The 15,367-nt window shown below is 38.0% G+C and overlaps 1 pseudogene; it reads left to right on the top strand.

The window, feature by feature from the left end:
* Nucleotides 1-569: 569 nt before the first annotated feature.
* LOC122747301 lies at nucleotides 570-4,728 on the top strand (annotated as a pseudogene).
* The last annotated feature ends 10,639 nt before the right edge of the window (nucleotides 4,729-15,367 follow it).

The following is a 15,367-nucleotide window of genomic DNA, read 5'->3' as shown; positions in this document are numbered from 1 at the left end:
TTAGATTTAAGTGAGGGAGGGCTGTGCAAAGTCACCAAACTCACTCTCTCCTCCAGAGCCATCTGGGTCCAGGGGCAAGATAAATATCAAGATGACTGGAGATGGCCCCAGATGTTTATGACAGTTGGGGTTGTGACTTGCCCAGGGTGACACAGCTGGTGAGTGTCTGAGTCCAGATTTGAACTCAGGTCCTCTCAACTTCACTGTCAGTGCATTGCACCACCTAGCTGCCCACTAAGCATTTACTGTCCGGGACTGTACTAAGTAATTGGAATGCAAATGAAATCAGAAAGAGTAATTGCCCTTGAGGAGTTTACTTCCTAATGGGAAAAAAGTGCATAAAAGGAAGCTTTAAAGCAGAAGGGGAAGGAAGGAAGAGAGTGTGTGGCATGGTTGAGAAAGTTTGGAAAGTCAGGACTGTTGCTGGAAGTGGAACTAAAATATGACAGGTCTGTGTGTCTTTCTAAAATATATAGTTTGGGAGGAACAAGCCAATTGGAGGAAAAGGCTGAAGAGGTAGAAGGTGCATCCAGTGTGAGAAGTCCAATGGTAGGGTGAACTTCTGTGGCATGCATGAGTACAGAGTGGAGTGCAAGGAACAGCTGGCTGCATCCTCTTTAAAATGGAGACTTTGGGGAGCAATCATCCCATCAGAGGAAGAGGCCACAAGAGCAGAGGATACTTTCAGTGTGAGAATTTCAAGAAGTATTGTTACATTGAAATATAGTTATCCCCAAATATAGTTGGTCAAGAGAGCCTCTTCACCTGAGACTTCTCTGTGAATGAAATCAGGAATCATCTACTTCCCTATCATAGGTCACTATAGCCAAACGCCTTTGGCAATCTATGAAGCCTATGGGCTCTTCTCAGAATAAGGTTCTTAAATGGATAAAATAAAGGACATAGTTTTATAGAGGAAGACAATTATGCTGAAATATAGTTATTAAAATATTTTTAAAATTCAGTTTGTGACATATCATCTAGCTGCAGGTATTATAACAATAGTGATTTCTAAGTAGCAATAAATATTTCAAGTACTAGTGAAAAAATCACACTTATTTATTATACTACTGTGGTTTGTAGACTATTTTCAAAATTGAAGGAAATGTTGAATTTCATTTAGAAGTTAGTGAAAATAAAGGTAATTTATCCAAATTTATCTTCCCCCTCAAAATCTATTCACACATCTCTTTGGGTTTCATGGACCTCAGGTTAAGAACCTCTAAACTAGTGACAACCTACTAGTGATATGTCTCTCCTGAATAAGTTAGGCTGGTCCTTGGATAGCATATGCAAGGGTCTTTACTTGAAAGCTCTCCAGATTGGTAGGGAGGACTTACCATACTTGCCAATGGATTCATTGGCATGGCCTTTGATCACTACGGGGGTCACTGCCACACCATGGTGAGGCAGCCAAAGGGCACTTCTGTGGGAAAAATAATTGAAATATCTTTAAACTGGAAGCATCCTTTGCTTTGTAGAATAAGTCCCTTCCATTAAGGTTAACACCCTCCCCCTTTCTCTCTCTCTCTCTCTCTCTCTCTCTCTCTCTCTCTCTCTCTCTCTCTCTCTCTCTCTCTCACACACACACACACACACAGACACTATAAAAAGAAAGCCTTATTATTATTATTTTATCTCTTGATTTAAGTGTGGTACAATACTAAAAACACTGGTCAGGAATGCAAATGAATTAATTTACTAAGAGTAAAATGCCAAGCACTGTGCCATGTATTGGGATATCAATTCAAAATTGAGATAGGTCATGCTCTTAAGGAATTTATATTCTAATGGTCAAGGGAAGTTGACAAGGAGGCAGGACAAACAGATGTAGGGAAGTTGTACTTCTCCATGCCAGTTACTCTCCTTTTCTAATCCCTCCCCCCTTTTGTTTCCTTTTATCTGTTATAGCTTCCATTAGAATGTAAGGTCCTGGGGGACAGGGACTGTTTTTTTTTTTCTTTTTGCCTGTATTCACATTAGGAAAGCTTAATACAGTACCTGGCATAAAGTAACCACTTAATAGATGCTTATTGAGTCCAGGCTGACTGGTGCTTTTTTTTTGAGAAGGGATACACAATGGTTCAATATATCCTATCCAGGAGCAACACTCATATTGATTCAATTATAGTTATCAGAGCAAGAGGTAGAAAGCTAGGAGAGGAGAGTGTGCAGCAGCAAGTCAAAAATGCCTGGGTTAAAGAAGCTTGGTACCAGGGCATGAACTGGAGTTTAGTGGCTTAGCTCTAATGGGGAGGGTTTCTGTAGGTTCAATCCCCAAACGAGCTGAGTCTTCACTTACTAACTGAATGCACCTGAGCATTCTTTAAGAGTTGGTAGGTTGTCCCTCCTTAAGAGTCCTGAAAAAGATCCTGGGGAAGTAATAGTGTGAGCAATAAGTCATAGTGGGTAGAACATTCAACTTGGAGCTAGGAAAACCTAAACTCAAATCTCACCTCCAAAATTTACAATTCATGTGTTCCTCGGTAAGTCACTTAAACTTTCTATATCTCAGTTTTTTAATCTGTAAAATAGAGGAAGAAGTTGGAGGTCACTGATAACCTCCAAGGTCAGTTCCATTCCTAAATATATGATAATATGATTCTTCTTGGCTGTCAAGGTCTCTTTCTCAGATTTTTTGATTCTGCGATATGACCTTCACATCCCTTCACAGAAGGTTGTTGTGATGAAAGTGTTTTTTATAAACCTTAAGGTAGTACATAAATATGACTAATTATTATGATGAGGACAAAGAGGATTGTTGTTGTTGTTGATGATGATGATGGTGGTGGTGGTGGTTATGATGACAATGATGACAAAATCAGAGGCCTGTTTCCATGGGGGGAATATATTCTCCCAAAATTGTTGGCTATTTGGGTTGGAGAAAGATCAAATGCAATGAATGGCCTCATGCCTTGCTTAGCATTGTCTCATGTCAGCACTTCTGTGACTGCTCACACCCTGCCACTCTATTCCTCTCCCTTTAGAAACCATCAGCAACTTTGGTCCTCCTCCCCCTTTCCTAGGTAGCCATTGGCCACTGCACCCCCAACTTCCTCAACCCATTTCTTGGAAGATGTCTGACACTCCCTGTATTTATAGCAGTAAATAAAGCTGATTATGATGCCACGCTTTGCCAGTACATACTGCCTTCTAATGCATGATAGGTCCAGGGAGGTAAAATAACTAGACCGAGGTCACATAGGTAAAAAGATAGAGGCCAAATCTGAGTGCAAGTCAGTCCTTAGACTCCCAAGTTAGTGGAATTTCTATAATTCTAATATGCTTATTAAATGAATGATATAGGAGAAAGACTACAGTGTTTGGTGCACTATTTCATGGGGGAAATAAAAAGCATTATAGTTATTCAAACATTCATTGAGTACCTTCTCTTTTTCAGACACTGTATGAAGAAAGACAAAAACTAGTCCCTGCCCTCAAGAAGCTCACAGTCTAAAGGAGGAGGCATGAAAACATCAAGGGACAAATAGATATAAGAAAAATTGGAGAGAGTCAAAAAAGGAAGGCACTAGATTAATTCCAATAACAATATTTTAGGCCCCAATTGATGGGCTAGTTCTGAACAATATAAAAATCACACTACCTCAAGTGAAATTGTCACTTTGAGTTCTTCCTAGTTAAATATGTGTATTAGTATATAAAACAAATGAAACAATAAATTAATTAGGCATCTGCTGTAAGCTAAGCAACAGTGATACTGAGACAAATAATGAAACAATATCTACTCTCAAGAATTGTATGTTCTAATGGAGGAGATACACTCATTAATTCAAATAAATTCTTATTACCTCAGTATTTCAACTACCTGTGATTCCTTCAGAGTGGCTGCTCTCTCCAATAATGCAAATTGCAACTCCTGTGATTTAGGAGATCATTGGTGATAACTGTGCCCCTCAAATTTGTCCCTTAGTCAAACTATTTATCAGCCTTTTCCAAGCTTAGCAAAGCTGGTCCCCGGGCCCCTGAGCACATGTGCTTTGTCATACAACTCATGGAAGGTGGAGAGCTCATGCTGCACATCCATAACAATGTCTTTATGGAATCACGAGCTGTCTTCTGTGTAGTGCTAGGGGTGCAGTTTCCGCATGACCACAAGATTTTCTACAGGGACTTGAAATTGGATAATTTACTGCTGGATACTGAAGGCTACAGAAGATAGTGAACTTTGGGGCCTGCAAGGAGGGGATGGGCTTTGGTCACCACACCAGCAGATTCTGTGGGTCCCCAGAGCTCTTGGCTCCTGAAGTGCTGACAGATATTTCTTATTCCAAGGTAGTAGATTGGTGGGGGCTGGCATACTGCTCTATGAGATAGTGATGGTGGAGTTCTCATTCCCTGGAGATGAGGAGGAGGAGGTTTTTGACAACATTGTCAAAGATGAGGTCGACTACACCAACTTCATCTTGACAAAAGTCATTGGCATCATGTGGCAGGGTATGTTGACAGAACCCAGAGAGACATCTGGGCCCTGGTGAGTGAGATGCTGAGGATGTTAAGAAGCAGTCATTCTTCCAGTCCCTGCATTATTTGCCCACCAGCTGCCATCACCCTTCATTCCTGTGATCAGGGGCTGAACAGAAATAAGTAATTTCGATGAGGAGTACACTAGGAGAGACCCCAGCTATTACACCACCCCTGGTGAAAAGCTTCTCAGCTGCTGATCAAGAAGCATTCAGAGACTTTGATTATGTTTCTAAAGGCTGCTAGCAATGCCTCTTCCCAATGACAATGAATGAACTGAATCCTTCTGTCCATCGCATTCTTTGCATTTTGAAATTTTTAAAAGGTGTTAAGGGCTAAAATTCTAGCTAGTCTGTCTAAAATATCTAATGAGTGGTCGCCAATAAATTATAAGGTTTAGCAAGAGTTAGACTTTTAAGCGTTTATTAAGGAAAATAAGAATTTGGTAAAGAGAGAGAGAAAGGCCTAGATTCCTATCTATTAAAGGGAGACAACATTTCTAGCTCCGCTCTCCACCAGAGTCCAGAGGAAAAAACCCGAGACAGAGCGCTCGTCTCTTCCTTCTTCCTCCCACTACCCAATGTCACTTCCTGATGCCAAAGAAAAGACTCCTGGTCTTGCCCTCAAAGACCTTCGCTTCATGGGTGGAACTCTTCTACAGTAAGTCTCTAGCAGGTGGCGTCATTCCAATCATTACAAAGGCCTTTGGGGTTTACCCCTTTAAAAAAATCAGTGCCATCATTGTTCCCATATCCAAAACATTTCCAGTTTGGGAAGACAAAGCATGATCATCATCATGATGTAGAAATGCAAAAGGAGAGAAGAAACATGCCATATAATCTTCTATTTTTTCTTTTCTTTTCTTTTCTTTTCTTTTCTTTTCTTTTCTTTTCTTTTCTTTTCTTTTCTTTTCTTTTCTTTTCTTTTCTTTTCTTTTCTTCTTACAGGACAATGAGGGTTAAGTGACTTGCTCAGGGTTACACAGATAGTAAATGTCAAGTGTTTGAGGCCAGATTTGAACTCAGGTCCGCCTGAATCCAGAGCTGGAGTTTTTTCCCACTGTGCCACCTGCCTGCCCTCCATTTTTCTAATTTACATCACTTAAGATGTTTCTCTTGCCAAAATTTTTTAGTTAACTTCTTAATCAAAGAAACTGAAGTGGAACCGAGGAAGTTTTATTAGAGAATCAAAGATATAGAGCTAGAAGGGACCTGAGAGGGCATTGAGTCTAATCTCCTATTTTTATATAGAGAAAAATTAAGGCCCTGGTGGTTAAATATTTTCCCTAGGTTACAAAGGCAGGGTCAGGGATGGAATTTGACTCCCATTTGAGTCCTCTGAGTCTAGGGCCAGTGCTATTTTCACTGAAATTAATAGTGCTTTACAGCATAAAATGACTGTAGCCCCTACTTTAATAATTACATTATTAAGAAATGAAAAGGGCATCATCCTTTTTGCACTCCACCCTTCCCAAAGCAGAGATGAATACTGGCAATAAGCACATTTATTTAAGTTTTCTACTTCCTGATTTGCAAAAACAATGAACAAATTTGTACATGATTTTTGAGCAACTTTTTTTTTTTTGTACTGGGTGCTATGGGAAATTAACAATGGAACAATCCTTACTTGAAGATCATTATACTAGTTAGAGAGATGAAATGCACACATAAAATTACTAAAGACCATTAAAAAGAAATAGTTCCATGAGTATAAAACAATATGCAATGAAACTCTTTATTTACATTAATGAGATTCCCTTTTCTCCCAGAATTTTATCACACCTCTACTCCTTGCCAACAACCCATATAATTTTCTCTTTTGCTAATGTATATATTTTCTACAATTTGTACTCATAGCTCAGAAATTGCTGGCCAAGGAAATTGGTCCTGGTGAAGTTGTTCCCATAGAAAACAAGTTATAGCAATGAGAACAGTCATAAAATATATGAAGGGATGCCATTTGGAAGGAGAATTAGACTTCTGCATGGTTACAAAAGGCAGAGCTGTGATTGTTAGGTGGAAATTACAGGAAGTCAGAATTTGGCTTAGCTTAAAAAAAAATAACTGGAGCTGTCAAAAGGTGGAATGAGTTGTCTCAAGAGTGAATGAACTTTACATCATTAAGAAATGCTTAATCAGAGTCTGGACAACAACTTAGAAATACTGCAACCCCAGTATCAGATATTGGCTTAGACTAGATCTTTAAAGACCTCTTTCCAACTATAAGATTCTCATATTCTTTAGAATAAATGAGTTTTCCTCCAAAGCTTATTGATAGGTGTTAGCACCTTCTTTTGAAATATCATATCTCCCCTAAGACAATCCTACAGTCAAAGGATACCTCTACAAATGTTCAAAATGTACCATATTTAGAAAATCTTCCTAAGGTGTTGTATAAACTAATACTGAGAAAGGGCTTTATAAGAATGGGTTCTTTGAAAAGATTGGTGGTATCCTGGGATTGAAAAAAATCAATGATAACCTTACAGAGTTGAATAGAACCTCAGCAGTCAACTAATACAACTTAACATGAAGCATGATTTCCCCTACAATATCCCTAATGGGTGATTACTCAGTCTCAGCTTGGAGACTAGTAGTAATATGAAAACTGCAACTCTATTTTCAGGCATCTTCAATTGTTAGGATGTTCTCCATTTCTCTGATTAAAATACCCCTAGATCTTTCTATTGATCTTTAAATAGTATGGTTTTGGGGCAGCTAAATGGCACAGTGGTAAAGTATCGGGCCTGGATTCAGGAGGATCTGAGTTCAAATCTGGCCTCAGACACTTGATACTTAGCTGTGTGACCCTGGACAAGTCACTTAACCTTCATTGTCCCACAAAAAAATTAAATAGAATGGTTTTGAATCCCCTCCCTACACAGCTAAAACTTCTCAAAGTTGTTCCTAAAATGGGATATTAAATCTGAATTAAACACACACACACACACACACACAAACACACAGACACACACAAACAACAACAAGAACAATAATAACAATTTATTGTTTTCATGATCTGACCAATACAATGGGGTTATCACTTTCCTATACTTCTCTATTCATGAAGCCTAAATTCACAGTAGAAATTTGGCAACTATCATATGAGATTGATGGCTTATGCCAAATTCAACAAAGTAAAGAGCATTCTCATGGGAGAAAAGGCATGTGTTTGCTATGGGAGATAGAGATATCATTATAGGCTCAATCAAAAGTAGTTGGTACATGGGAAGGTCACTTTCTCTTTGAGAGTTTATCTCTCTGTGGACAAAATCTTGGGGTCATACACACAAGAATAGGGGAATGTGATGATGAGATGAAATGGCATGGACATTAGGAAGGAGAATGGTCATGGAAAGTCAATGAACCATGGGAATGTCAACTGAACCACATGATTTGAGACAGAGTAATTTATACCATACAGTGTTGTTCCTAATTAGAAAGGATCTATTCATAATTTTAAGAATCATAAGAAGAAAAAAAAAGCAAAAAGTTCTCAGGATAATGGGGGTAATAGCAATAGAGGTAATAACAAAGAAATTGATTTAATAAAAGGAATTTCAAACCCTGTATTTCAGAAGATTTCACCCCATAAAGAACACAGTAAGAATAAGGAAATGTCAAATAAATGAATAGCCTATAAGTCAGAGAATACAATTTCAGAATATAATGGAAGGACAGAGGGTTAATGAAGAGAGCAAAGAAAATACAACTTCATAGAAAAAGATGCAATAAAGAAGAAAACTAACAAATATAATAAAGTTGAAAGGAAGGAAAGGGAGGAGAATTGAAGTAACCAATTTCTTTTTTATCCTAAAAGGTTTTTTTTCATTTTCTAGTGACATGTAGAGATAGTTTTCAACATTTATTTTTATAAGATTTCTAGTTTCAAATTTTTTCCCTCCCTCCCCTCTGTTACCCCTCCCCAAGACAGCAAGCAATCTGATATAGGCTAAATATTTATAATCGCCTTAGACATATTTCTGCATTAGTCATATTGTGAAAGAAGAATCAGAACAAAAGGGAAAACCTCAAAACATAAAAACAAAAAAGTAGAAGTAGTATGGTTCAATCTGTATCTAGATGCCCCAGTTCTTTATTTTGGGATTTGGAGAGCATTTTTCATCATGAGTACTGGAACTATATTGGACAATTGTATTGCTGAGAAGAGTCAAGTCTATCACAGTTGATCAACACACAATATTGTTGATACTGTGTACAATGTTCTCTTGGTTCTGCTCTTCTCACTCATCACAAGTTCACACAAGTCTTTCCAGGTTTCTCTGAAATCTGCTTGCTCATCATTTCTTACAGCACAATAGTATTACATTACATTCATATACCAGAACTTGTTCAGCCATTCCCCAATTAATGGGCATCCCCTCAGTTTCCAATTCCTTGCCACCACAAAAAGAGAAGCTATAAATATTTTTGTACATGTGGGACCTTTTCCCTTTTTTATGATCTCTTTGGGAAAAAGTCCTAATAGTGGTATTACTGGGTCAAAGGATATGGACAGCTTTATCATGCTTTGGGCATAGCTCCAAACTGTTCTCCAGAATGGTTGGATCAGTTCACAGCTCCACCAACAATGCATTAGTGTTCCAATTTTTTCCACAACTTCTACAACATTTATTATTTTCCTTTTTTGTCTTATTAGCCAATCTGATAGGTATCAGGTGGTACCTCAGAGTTGTTTTAATTTGAATCTCTCTAATCAATAGTGATTTATAGCATTTTTTCATATAGCAGTAGATAGCTTTGATTTCTTCATCAGAAAACTGCCTGTTCATATCCTTTGACCATTTCTCAATTGGGGAATGACTTGGATTCTTATAAATTTGATTTAATTCTCAATATATTTTTGAAATGAGGCCTTTATCAGAAGTACTTGGCTATAAAAATTGTTTCCCAGTTTTCTGTTTCCCTTCTAATTTTGGATACATTGCTTCTGTTTGTACAAAACCTTTTTAATGTAATCAAAGCCATTCATTTTGCATTTCATACTATTCTCTATCTCTTTTTTGATCATAAACTCTTCTTCTTTCCAAAGATCTGAGAGGCAAACTATTCCTTCTACTTGTTTACCTATGGTATCATCTTTTATGTCTAAATTGTGAACCCATTTTGACTTTATTTTAGTATAAGGTGTAAGATGTTGGTATATGCCTAGTTTCTGCCATACTCTCTTCCAATTTTCCCAGCAGTTTTTGTCAAGACCAAATGATTTTTTTAAGGAATTATTTTCTTCCATCAATCTTTGTGCTTCCTTTTCCAAGCTGTTGATTCTTTTTCATATTTTTTTATTGCTTTCATTTCTCTCCCCATTTTCTTCTACCTCTCTCAATTGATTTTAAAAATCCTTTTTGAACTCTTTCATGAAGGCTATTTTGTCCTGTAGGTGTCTAATTTTATAAATTTTTCTCAACTGATTAATTATTTAATCTATTAAGCAGTTTCTGGGTGCTACACACTGGAGCTAAGTACTAGGGACTTCAAAAGAGATGAAACACAGTCCCTGATGACAAGGAGCTCACGGTCTATTGGGAAAGAGAAAATGCAAATATACAAAGAAAGCTATAAACAGATAAATAAGAAATCATTGATAGATAAAAGGCACTAACATTAAAAGGGGTTGGGGAAAACTTCTAGTATAAGATGGGATTTCATTTGAGACATGAAAGAAGCCAGGGAGGTTAATAGTCAGAGCAGAGGGAAAACATTACAAGCCTGGGTGATGGCCAGAGAAAATGTCAAGAGACAACAGATGAAGAATCTTGTTTGTGGAACAGCCAAGAGGAAAATGCCACTGGATTGAAGAATACATGTCAGGAAATAAAGTGTAAGAAGATTGGAAAGGTAGGAGGGGTTGGCTTATGAAGGGATTTAAATGTCAAACACAGCATTCTGCATTTGATCCTGGAGGCAAGAGGGAGCCACTGGAATTTATTGAGATAGGATGTGGGGGCAGGGAGAGGTGACAGGGGTGGTGAGGGCAGGGTAATGACATGATCAGATTTTTTTTTGGGGGGGGGTGAGGCAATTGGTGTTAAATGACTTGCCCAGGGTCACACAGCTAGTAATTAAGTGTCTGAGACTGGATTTGAACTCAGGTCCTCCTGAATCCAGGGCTGGTGCTCTATCCACTGTGCCACCTAGCTGCCTCTATGATCAGATTTATTCTTGACAAAAGTCATGTTAGTACTTGAATGGAGGTTGAATTGGAGTGGGGGGAGACTGAAGGCAGACTCCATAGCAGGCTATTAAAATAATCCAGGCATGAGGTGATGAGGACATTTATTAAAGACATGGCACTGTCAGAGAAAGAAGCATATTTGAGAGATATTACAGAAGTGAAATCAACACACCTTGGTAACAGACTGGATATGGGGAATGAGAAGGAGCAAGAAGTCCAGGAAGACTCCTGGGTTGTAAACCTGATGGACTGGGAGGATGGTATTGTCCTTTACAATAATAGGGAAGTTAGGATGGGGGGTGAGGTTTTTTGGGGGAAATAATGAGTTTCATTTTGTATAAATTGAGTCTAAGTTGCCTACTAGACACCTAGTTTGAGATGTCTGGAAGGTATTTGGAATTATGAGATTGGAGGTCAGCAGAGAGTTTGAGGCATGAAAAATAAATTTGAGAATCATGAAAATAAATATGGATGTTGTTGTTCATCATTTTTTTCCAAAGGGGATCACTGTCATCATGAGGTGATGTCTTGATTTGTGGGTGAATTGGTTTTAAGTGAGGCAGAGTTGCACAGAGTCAACAACTTCACTTCTCTTCCAGAGTCATCAAAGTCCACTGACAAGTCAAAAATCAAGGCAACTCATGATGGCCTCAGATGCAGTAGGTGACCTTGGCATCTTCTATACCTAACCAAGCTCTAACCATCCCAACAATGCTTGCTTTAGCCACTTTTATGGCCATTGGAACATATTGTTGTCATCTACCCATTCCACAAAGAGAAGTCTTCACATGCCAGGGGTAGAAATCTCCTTAACCTACTGATGGCTTTAAGGTCTGTCAAATTACCCTCAACCTGGTTTCATACATGTGCTGGGAGGATCTACCAAAGTGTGGTCTCTGAGCACTTCTTGGAATCACAGGTGAGAACTGGATGACAAATAGAAACCAAAAATGGATGAGCAGGTGTAAAAGGACTTTGAAGACCTTTAGAGCAGGGGTACTATTCCTCCCTGAGTGCCCCATGCACCCCATGGGAACTGATGAAATTACTAAATTAAGTAGTATAGAAGAAGAAGAAAATAAGGCCCAGGGCAAAATACCGTGGAACAACTATAGTTTGTAGGCAACATCTGGAATAGGATTCAGTAAAGAAGACTGAAAAGGAATGGCCAGATACAGAAGAAGAGGACCAGGAGAGAGTAGTATTCCAAAAGCCTAGAGAAAAGAGAGTGGCAAGGATGAACGGGTGCTCAACAGTTGTTAAAGGATACAGAGAGGTCAAGGAGAATGAGGATTAAGAAAAGTCCATTAAATTTGGCAACTAAGGAAATGTTCTCATAAACAAATACTTCATTTTTATCAGTTTATAAAAGTCTTCCAATTTGTTAGCTTTTTGAAATATTGAAGTTATTGCATAAATTCTTCTTCTCCTTCTGCTTGCTTCAGTTTGCATCAATTCATAGGCCTTTCCATATCTTTTTGTTTTGTTTTGTTTTTTTGGTTTTTGTTGGTGGGGCAATGGGGGTTAAGTGACTTTCCCAGGGTCACACAGCTAGTAAGTGTCAAGTGTCTGAGGCCGGATTTGAACTCAGGTACTCCTGAATGCAGGGCTGGTGCTTTATCCACTGTGCCACCTAGTCACCCCCTCTATATCTTTAAAATAATCATTTTCCACATTCTTATAGCATAGTAACATTACATCACAGTCATATCCTATAATTTATTTATCTACTCCTCAATTGATATTCCTATCTTTGGTTTCCAAGGTTCTTTTTTTCTTATTTGCTTCCTCAAAAGAGCTACTATAAATATTTTTGTACATATAGGAACTACTAGCTTTGGGACCTTGGTCAAATCAGTTAATATCTCAGATCCTCAGTTTCCTCAGCTGAAAAATGGGCATAATAAAACTTGCCTTACCTATCCAATAGGATTTCTGTGAGGACCAAATCAATATGAAAGTATTTTGGAAGCTGCAAGAGTTTATACTTGTGTTTCTGATTAGAATGAAAGCTCCCTGTAAATGAATAGATTGTTTTATTTATGTTTTTATCCCCGATACTTAGCACACAACACGGAACATAGTAGGCATTTAATTAATGCTTGTTGATTGATTGAAATCCATGGAATATGTTTAGCAATTGGATGTAGTGAAATTTGGACAAGGCCAAGAATGACTTATGTCGTCTCTAGTTGTAGATGTCACAGTAAAGAAATAAATAAGGCTAAAAATTATAAGCAAGTGTGTGAGATCCTAAAACTCTTTCCTTTGCCTTCCTGGTTTGTAAGAGACAGGAAACAGAATAACAGAACTGCCACCAGCAGTCATGGAAAGTACCCTGAAAAAAATCAACTACCTTTCATTGTTGCTTCAAGTCACTGACTATCTGCTTTTCAACTGAAGGGCTTTGCTCTCTCTCTCCAAGCTTGTTTTTCTGTCGCACAAGTTACATCAGAGCCTCTGTCATTTCAAACCCTGGTGACAAGAGCAATAGCTCCATTTGTATTTATCTATGCAGAGGATAGACTAGGTTCAGTAGCCCTGTTTCATCAATTCCCTAAACAAGGTTAGAATGAAAGAACACTATCAATATGAGTATGAAATCAGTGTATCTTAAGCTGAATTAGTCTCTAGGAAGGAGGCTGGATGGGCAAAGGAGTACTGTTCCTTATCTTAATCCAAATACTCAGTCAACACGTAGAAGTGTTCCATTTGATCTTTGTCCTTGAGAAACTTGGGATGATTTACATATAAGCACATGGGGGAAGTCGTGTCTGGTTTCCTTGATGTGTCTCCAGAATAGAGATGACAGTTGAAGCACATGAATGTTATGCATTATCAAGGCAATTTAAGAATGTTTACCTAGCCTTTAGCTTCATTAATCATGATAATAATCCATAGATCTCTGACTTAGAGACAAACATAGTCTTAAAGGTTGAGTTCACATTTTACAGCTCGAGAAATTGAGTCCTAAAGAATTAAGAGACTTGCCCAAAGACACGCAGAGAATAAGTGACTGAGATAGGATATGAACCCAGGCTTTCCACACTCAAAGTCCAGCACTATATCCAATATGCTGTGCAATTTGGTTTAAAAATAAAAACGTATTTAGCACCTACTGTATGCAAGATATCTTACAAAGAAAAAAAAAGTTCCTTCCCTTGAGGAATTTTCATTTGGTGATGATGATGATGATGAGCAAATGGGTTCGCCCTAGGGAAAACAAATTCTAGGAGTCTGCTCATCCTCCCACCCACTGAAGTCTTACCCTAAATTCATTTTTAATTGATTTTAATTTATTCTTTCATGACAGTTTAAGTTACAAATTGTCTCCCCACCCCACACCAGAGAAGGCCACCATCTGACACAAATGTGTGTGTTTCTGTGCGTGAGTAAACCCATACTAAATATACTTCTATTTATCAGTTCTTTCTGTGGAGATGGATAGCATCTTTTATAGTCGATTTGAGTATTTATAATACTCAAAATTATTCAGATGTTCAAAATTGTTCTTAGGACAAAATTGTTGTTCACTGTGTACAACATTCTCTCAGTTCTACCCATCTCACTCTTCCTTATTTCATTCAAGTCTTTCCATGTTTTTTTCTAAAGTCAGCTAGCTCATCATTTCTTATAGCATAATGGTATTTCATTACAACCATATACCACTTATCCTAACTTTGTAAATCTTAGAACAAAAGATAGGACTAGTAAGTTTATGGTTTATGTAAGAACATGCTTACTATGGAGATCTGATAGCTGATCACTTGTTACTGACTCAAGTTTAGATAAATTAATGGGCAACAGACTTAGTCTCCATACTGGGTTATGAAAGAGAAAATATGGTATTGTGACACATGTATCTAAACTTTTGAGGTTGCCCCCAGGGAGGAAGAAGGAAAGAAGGAAAAAAAAATACATCATTAAGTACCATTAAGTATATGTTATGCCCTGTGCTAAGTACTTTATAAATAACATCGCCTTTGATGCTCACAACACTTGGAGGTCAGTACTATATAACCTTCATTTTACAGTTGAAGAAACTGAGGTAAATGAAGATGAAGTCATTTTCCCAGAGTCACACAAGTAATAAATATCTGAGACAAGATTTGACCTCAGTTCTTCCTGATTCCAGATCCAACATTGTATCTACTACACCACCTAGCTGCCTCAAGAAAAATAATTCCTTCTACAGAATCTTTCCCCTTGATGCCTCTATCATTTGGAACTAATGGACATTGAGTCTAAACTCCTCTCTTCTTTCTCATTTAATTTTTACAAAAGCTACTTGGTTAAGGTCACATAGATGAGGTGACAGAGTTGGAGGCGTTTACTGATCTTTCTGTTGTAATCAAGTCAGGCGCACACCTTGGCTCTGACCCAACTGAAAATCTTTATTATTCTATAGCACCACATGTTTGAAAGGATTATTAACTTTAGGGCCCTGCTAAAGCTCTCTGTTTAATATAGCCTCACTATGGTGAGGACCCAAGGAAGTGGGATGCATGAATCAATAAACCCAGGTCATCATTTGTGATTCAAAATTAGTCGACTTACCTGACCCTCCAATAACACATTTTTAGAAAGAAAACAGAAAAGTTGTTTTGTTTTTGGTTTTTCCCTCCAAGATTCTCTTTCATCCTGTGCCTATCTGGGTGAAAGACTGTTAATTGGAGAGCATTTGGAAGAA

Source organism: Dromiciops gliroides, chromosome 3, assembly GCF_019393635.1.
Source record: "Dromiciops gliroides isolate mDroGli1 chromosome 3, mDroGli1.pri, whole genome shotgun sequence".
NCBI lineage: Eukaryota > Metazoa > Chordata > Mammalia > Microbiotheria > Microbiotheriidae > Dromiciops > Dromiciops gliroides.
Note: the sequence above shows the minus strand (reverse complement) of the source record. Positions and strands in the feature narration are given on the sequence as shown.